This window comes from Silene latifolia, chromosome Y (assembly GCF_048544455.1).
Source record: "Silene latifolia isolate original U9 population chromosome Y, ASM4854445v1, whole genome shotgun sequence".
Classification (NCBI taxonomy): domain Eukaryota; kingdom Viridiplantae; phylum Streptophyta; class Magnoliopsida; order Caryophyllales; family Caryophyllaceae; genus Silene; species Silene latifolia.
In genome coordinates this window covers 461,024,802-461,031,495 of record NC_133538.1, presented here as the reverse complement: position 1 = coordinate 461,031,495, position 6,694 = coordinate 461,024,802, and the positions used below count along the sequence as shown (strand labels likewise).

Genomic DNA, 6,694 nt, shown 5'->3' with positions numbered 1-6,694 from the left:
AACCGGCACTTGAGAGACTCGGTTTTTACGAGTCGGTTTGTGAATTACTACGGGGCATGGGGATGACTGGCCTCATTACTATGAGCGGTCGTACCTTTCTGGAGCTGAGTCTTGAGTTCCTCAGCTCCTTCACCTTCTCCTCCGGGGCATACGATGCTGACCCCGCTAGTTCTTCAGTGTCTTTCCGGTTGTTTAACCAGACTTTTCAGATGACTTTAGAGGAGTTTGGTAGGAGACTTGGCCTCTCCTCTACGGGCGACACTACCGCCCCTAGGAGGGTCATTCGTCAGCTTTGGCGGACCCTGGCCCATACCACTTTTACCGAGCGAAAGCTCACCCAGGTCCACCTTCCCCCTGCCCGTTATTCTCTTAGGTTGATGGCGAGCACCATCTTCGGCCGAAAGGAGCCGAACAACATCACAAACACTGAGCTCTCCATTCTGGGCGGTTACCTGAACGTTGACTGTGAGGGTCCTTTTACCCTCAACATAGCTTACTTGACCACCCAGTACTTTCAGGCCCAGGGGATGAAGGAGACGGGATCTATTGCTTGCGGTGGCATAGCCACTATTCTTTCCCGTTCCCTCTTCCCCGTCTGGCCTCGTGACTTGCAGTACCTCGAGGGAGAGAGGTTACTGAGTCTGGATGCCATGCTTTCTCAGCATTGGCTGACCCCAGACTACCGGACATGGAAGATAGACGGTTCCTTGTCTGTGGACTTACCTTGTGACACTCTCCCCCGTCTAGACCCCTTGCCTACTGTTGCTAGGGGTACCCGATTGCCACCTCCACCTGCTTTCCACCTTCCACTCCGACCACCTCCCACTATACCCGCCGCCAAGAAGCGGCGTAGAGTTGAGACTGGAGAGGGGTCTACACCTTCAGGGAGTACCCAGCCTTCCACGGCTACTCCCATACCGAGCCCTACTCCTACTCCTACTCCCACTCCCACCGACCAGACACAGGTTCAGCCGGTTTTTCCGGCTACTTTCGTACCACCTCCGCCCTTTGTGGCGTCCGCGGTCATGGACCAAGGGCGCCGTGACGGTTTGTTGCTTGAGATTGCAGAGCGACATGCTTGTATGGAGAGGAACTTAGCTCTTACCTTACACCCTCTGTACGAGTACCACTTGAGGCGACACCGTCCGATCCCAGAGGGCTGGCCACACCCTTCCTTCTACCGGTACCCAACTGAGGGGTACCCGGTGTCCGCTGAGGAGAAGGAGGACGAGGACCCAGAGGTGGCAGTGGAGAGAGCTCGAGCTGAGGAGCGGAGGAGGAGAGAGGAGGAGGCTGATCCGGAGTTCACGGTGGTGGGCGACGACGCCGATGAGTAGCTACTGGTCTACTCACTTCCCCAGTTTTCTGGCTGGTTTAGGGAAGTTCGCATTTTGTATGTATCTCTTTCTCTTTTATTTTGTCTCCTTTCTATTTCTTGTTTTTATTTATTTATTGGTTGTATATTCCCGTTCCCCTGTATATATCTGCTGGTGTATGCTGGAGGACAACGAGGGCGTTGTCCGTTTTGGTTTGGGGAGGGTATTGCATCCTTTTGAGTCTGCATTTGCATTTGTTTTGCATTCACGTTTATTTTTCAGCTTTGCATTGTTTTTTATTTCTTTAAAATAAAAAAAAAAAAAATTTCAAAAAATTAGAAAAATTTCAAAAATCCAAGAATTTCACGTTTATTTTTGCATATAGGTTGAGTCGGAATGGTAGATTTCCGTGATGATAATGCACTATAACTTGTCATTTCACTTGAGCCTTGCACTTTTTTTTGATAGTTATTAGCTTTGTCATACGCATAGTCTACGAGTTTCTGTTCAAATATAGATGACTGTTTAGACTTGACCTGATGAATTGGCAAACTACTTGATAAATTCTGAGTTTTAGAGCCCATAAATGGTGACATTCATGACCAGTTCATTAGGAATTGAGAGTAGTACTCCCTGCATAGCATGTTCATCATTTTTGCACTTTTATGACATTCAATTTCTTGTCAAATGCACATATTCAGGTTTGTGGTTGGTGTCACATGCAGGGAGGTGCTTGCAAATTTTCCCTTTTCCTTATATTTTTTCACCCATTTAGCTCCACATAAGCCAAAACTTGCCTTTTTGACCCATTAGCTACATCCCAAATTAAGCCTGCCTAGTCAAGCTAGTTTAGTATGTCTTTTGTGATATGATTTTCCGTCTGCAGTTTGGCCCGTATCTTTTGTATGGAGTTGGTGGAAATTAAGGAAGGAAAAAAAAAGAATTGAAAAAGAAAAAAAAGAGGAAAACGTGAAAGAGAAAGAAAAAGAAAAAAAATGAAAAAAGAAGAAGAAAAGAAAGAGTTCACGTGAAACAGAAGAAAAAAGAAGTTTGAGAAAAAAAAGTGTTGATTTGTTTGTTGTGATTCATTCAGACGGTGTTAAAAAAAGGAAGTTTGTGACCGTCTGAATCCTCCATTCTTATTCTATATTTTTGAGGAGATTGTGTTTGAGTTTAGTGAGTTGTGTGCCAAATGAAGGGCACTTATACCTAGTTTTTCAGTCAGTTGAGATTCGGATGGTTTATTATGGTCCTGTTAGGAACTAGCTTGACGCTTTTACCTCCACATTTCCATAACCTGTTTTGCCTTTTCTCACCTAAACCTCACTATTCCCATATTATTTGTAAGCCCTCATCTGTGACGGACATTATTGGTTGGAGTGTGTGCATTAGTACTTGAACTGTCTTCATTTTTGTTGCATGCATGCTATGTAGGTCGCAGTTAGGTGAGTGACTGTCTTTTCTTCTCTCTTTTACATATAACATTCACCCTCTGCTTCATGAGAGAAGAGTGACCACGAGAGAGTCCGATTTTGTTGGTCTTGCAAGGTCGATAGGTTGGCTATATTTCTGAACAGCTTATAACTCGTTTGCGTATTGACTGCTTAGCTTTAACTCACTACAAAAGAGCACTTCTATAGCGGCGTTTAATTTTTATTCTAGCGGCATATGTAAATGCCACAAAAACTTATAGCAACATTTGAGTAAATGCCGTTAGATCCAGTGTCGCTAAAAGTCTTTGCTAGCATTTAATGGATATGCTGGTAAATGGCAATATAAACGCCATCTAAACCCATTTTATAAATTTTGGGATCCACCATTTTTCTTTTCCTTTAATATAATGCATTGATATGCGTGAATTTTTTTTAAGGCTTTTTGCCATTTTAATACAGTACTCCGTAGTATTTTTTGTGTATAAAATAAAAAGTAGCTATTTAAAAAATAGACAAAGCATCTAAAATATTGTATATATAATATTGAAATTAAAATTTGTCATTACAAAAGGCTTATACCATCCAACAGTAATCAAAAGATAACCCAAGCATAAATTGGTATAATCCAAAAGTACAAATTTCTAGAGTTATAGTCATCAGAACATAGGCCTGGATCTCGCAACATAGCAATTACTTCAATTTCAGTATAATAAAGCTTTGTGAAAACCAAAACGCCATATCCGACCTGGACAAAGGAAACCAACGATTATCTAACTAAGGATTGTGGCGGCTACGAACTCTAACTAAGGATATCTCTACCAAATAAGGCCACCTTTAGCATGGTTAACTCCTCTTGCATTTTTCTTTGCACCTCGAGATTGTCTTCTTGTATCTTGACACATTTATCATTCACCTTTTTGAGCTCGGACTCGAAAAACTGGATTTTCTCATTACATAAATTGTGATCATCATCAAATACCTCTTTGTTAGCAGTGAAAGTCGCTGATAGAAGGGATGATGGCCCATTACCAAGACCACGGACTCGACCAATGAAATGAGCAAGTTGAGATTGTTCACCCCCCGGCTGCCAATAGCTATTCCAATCAACCGTTACCCTCTTGTTCTTAGGCAAATTCCTGATATGGGCCATCATAGTTGGTCCCCTACGTTTAGTAGTTACAGATTCAGACTGATCTATAAAGATAAAGATAGAGGAAATAAATTTACATTACATGATAAAAGGACTTAAATCAGTCGTGTAGTAGAACATCATCAATAACCAAAAGCAAACATGGATCAGTGCTAGTTATGTTTAACAGAAAATCATTAATAGGAGGTATTAGTGCTTCTGATCAATAACCAAAATATGAAATTCATCTCATTTGGCTAAATACAAAGCTAGTGTTACAGCCCTTATTAGCAAAAATCACACCAATAGTTTTCTAATATAAGATTTATTCTTAAACTTAACGAATGTCAAAAGTAATATTAGAAGTACCAAAAGTAAATACAAGCTATAACCAATTTGAGAAATACCAAAAGTAAATACAATCTTCATAAATTTAGCAAATACCTGAGAAATGTCAGAAGACTTCGAACACATAATCCAGTGTTCCTTCTATATAGATTGAAAAACGACACGAATGTCAGAAGACTCAAAACACATAATTAGTGAATGATGAGTAGTGCATAAGATTGAGCTCCAAGTAAGCAAAACTAAAGAATTACCGTAACAAGCTAATGAATTTGACACACTGAAAATCAATGCATCCGATTTCTCATTGCTAGTAGAACAATTGTCGGGAAAAAGCATGGTTATATTGAACTAGTTCCCGGTGTATCCGATTTAAGCTATCGATAATTTAAACCACTCCAAAATAACGAAAAAGGTAATACCTGGAGTCGGCAAAATAGATGGCATATGATTAAATACAACCCGTAGGCAAAATAGATGGCATATGATTAAATACAACCCGACTGTCATAATCTTCAGACTTCAGAGTTATGTTTAGATCCACACATTTGCGTCACACAAACTAATGGTGTATCTAACCAAACCATGAAACTACACAAATTCTATTTAAGACAGGTACTATCCGTCTCAAGCTTAAGGCGGGTCAAATACATACCAAATCACCCCACTTGTTGACTAAAAAATGGCAAAAGATTTGCCTTTATTATCACCATATGGTAGTATTTGACATGTCTTAACCTTAAGACGGATAATGCCCGTCTTAAACAAGACTTACTGATGAAATTAAGCTAAAGATTTAACACTTACCAGGTTTCATCAAACATAATCAATCAACAGGAAAAGATGCAAACACAACCAATCTAGTTGCGGACTTCTAAATAAGTAAGTTGTTGCCATGTAATACTATACTCAGCAAAACATATCATACTATCAACAGACAACCAACACACAAAACATACTCCAACATTTTTCATTTAAACATTTTATCAAACAGTTAACCTTCATGGTCAAAATCATAATTAGATATTGGCAAAACATTTAGGGATTTAAGTGTAACAAATTAAATCTAAAAATTTGAAAAAACATCACAAAAAGTTCAAATCAATTAGAAAAATAGATTGCATATGATTGATGATTAAAAAAGAGGAAGAAGAGGAGCAAACTTACAGGGATGAATGCACCGAACGAAAAAAAAAATGAAGTTAGGGTTTAAAGCTATTTTAATTCTCTATGTGATTTAGGGGAAATAAATCTATTTTCACTCTCTTTGTTTTTTGAGGAGTAATGAAATGTATCTGAAATAATTTGGGAAAATAGCGGCAAAGGAGCGCGCGTAGTGAAAATTGGGGTTAGTGACTATCGTGACGTTTGTGGGGTATGTGTAATTAAATGCCATGTTAAGTATGGGTATAAGGTGGCATTTCTATTATTTGCTGCTAAATAAATGTCATTACAAGTATGTATTATTGTAGTGACTGTTAGTTTTTGTTGCATTAAACTGGTTCAAGTAGACAAGTTAAGCTAGCTCTGAGTTTTCATTTCCGTTCCATTAGTTGCATTTTAGTTTACTCGAGGACGAGTAAAGGTTCGGTTTGGGGAGATTTGATACGTGCCTAATGTATAGTCTTTTTAGCCTATTTTAGCACGTATTTCTATGCATTTTTATACTGTTTTTATAGTATTTTGCCCCGAATTGGCTACTTTGGTTCGTTTTGTCCTTGTTGTAGAAATGAACTCGAAAGTAGTGGAATCGTACCCTTTTTCGTCCTTTTAGCATGCATTTAGAGGAGACGGGATTTTCCAGAGTGAAATACTGCATTGGAGTGCGTCAAGGCACGGATTACGAGGCATTCGGACGTGGACTTGAGCTGAATTGAAAACAGAAGACTCGATCGAGTAGTTTTACCACTCGATCGAGTGGTTTTCAGAGTCCCAGTTGGTCGATCGAGTGGTTACTATGCTCGATCGACATGTGCTGAAAAGAGAGTTACTCGATCAAGTAACTATTCTACTCGATCGAGTAGATTGTGCTGAGGTATGCTCGATCGAGTGCTTTTATTCCACTCGATCGAGTGGTTTCTGCTGGCGTGAGCTTTAATTAGCCCGTGAGTTGTTTTATTTCGCTAAACTAAGTTGTTTTTCTATTTAAGCAAGCATTTACTAGGTTATTAGGTCTCGAATCATTCATTATCTATCATTTTACTTAGCTTTTATCTATCAAACTTTACTGCGTTCTACGTTCCTCTTCACTGTAACTTTACTTTGGGATTTACTTTGCTCGGATTCGATTGTTCTTTACGCCGGATTCGCACGATTGTAATTCCTTTCTCTTCTCTTAATAATAATCAATCGTTTGTTTGTTTTAATTCCTTGTTTACTTCATTTATTCCTTTGCCCTAATTCTCTTTTATGCATTTTATTATTTATTTCATTATGTTTATTGTTAATTCGTCATTTGTTATTAGTTTTGA

General features: G+C 39.2%; 1 long non-coding RNA gene across 1 annotated transcript; it reads right to left on the bottom strand.

Annotated features, from left to right (window-relative positions):
• Window positions 1-3,275: 3,275 nt before the first annotated feature.
• Window positions 3,276-5,554, bottom strand: LOC141627117 (uncharacterized). Its single transcript, XR_012536678.1, has 3 exons — window positions 5,391-5,554; window positions 4,323-4,367; window positions 3,276-3,943 (listed from the first exon to the last, which is right to left on the bottom strand). It is a non-coding gene; the product is annotated as an uncharacterized LOC141627117 (long non-coding RNA).
• Between the last annotated feature and the right edge of the window lie 1,140 nt (window positions 5,555-6,694).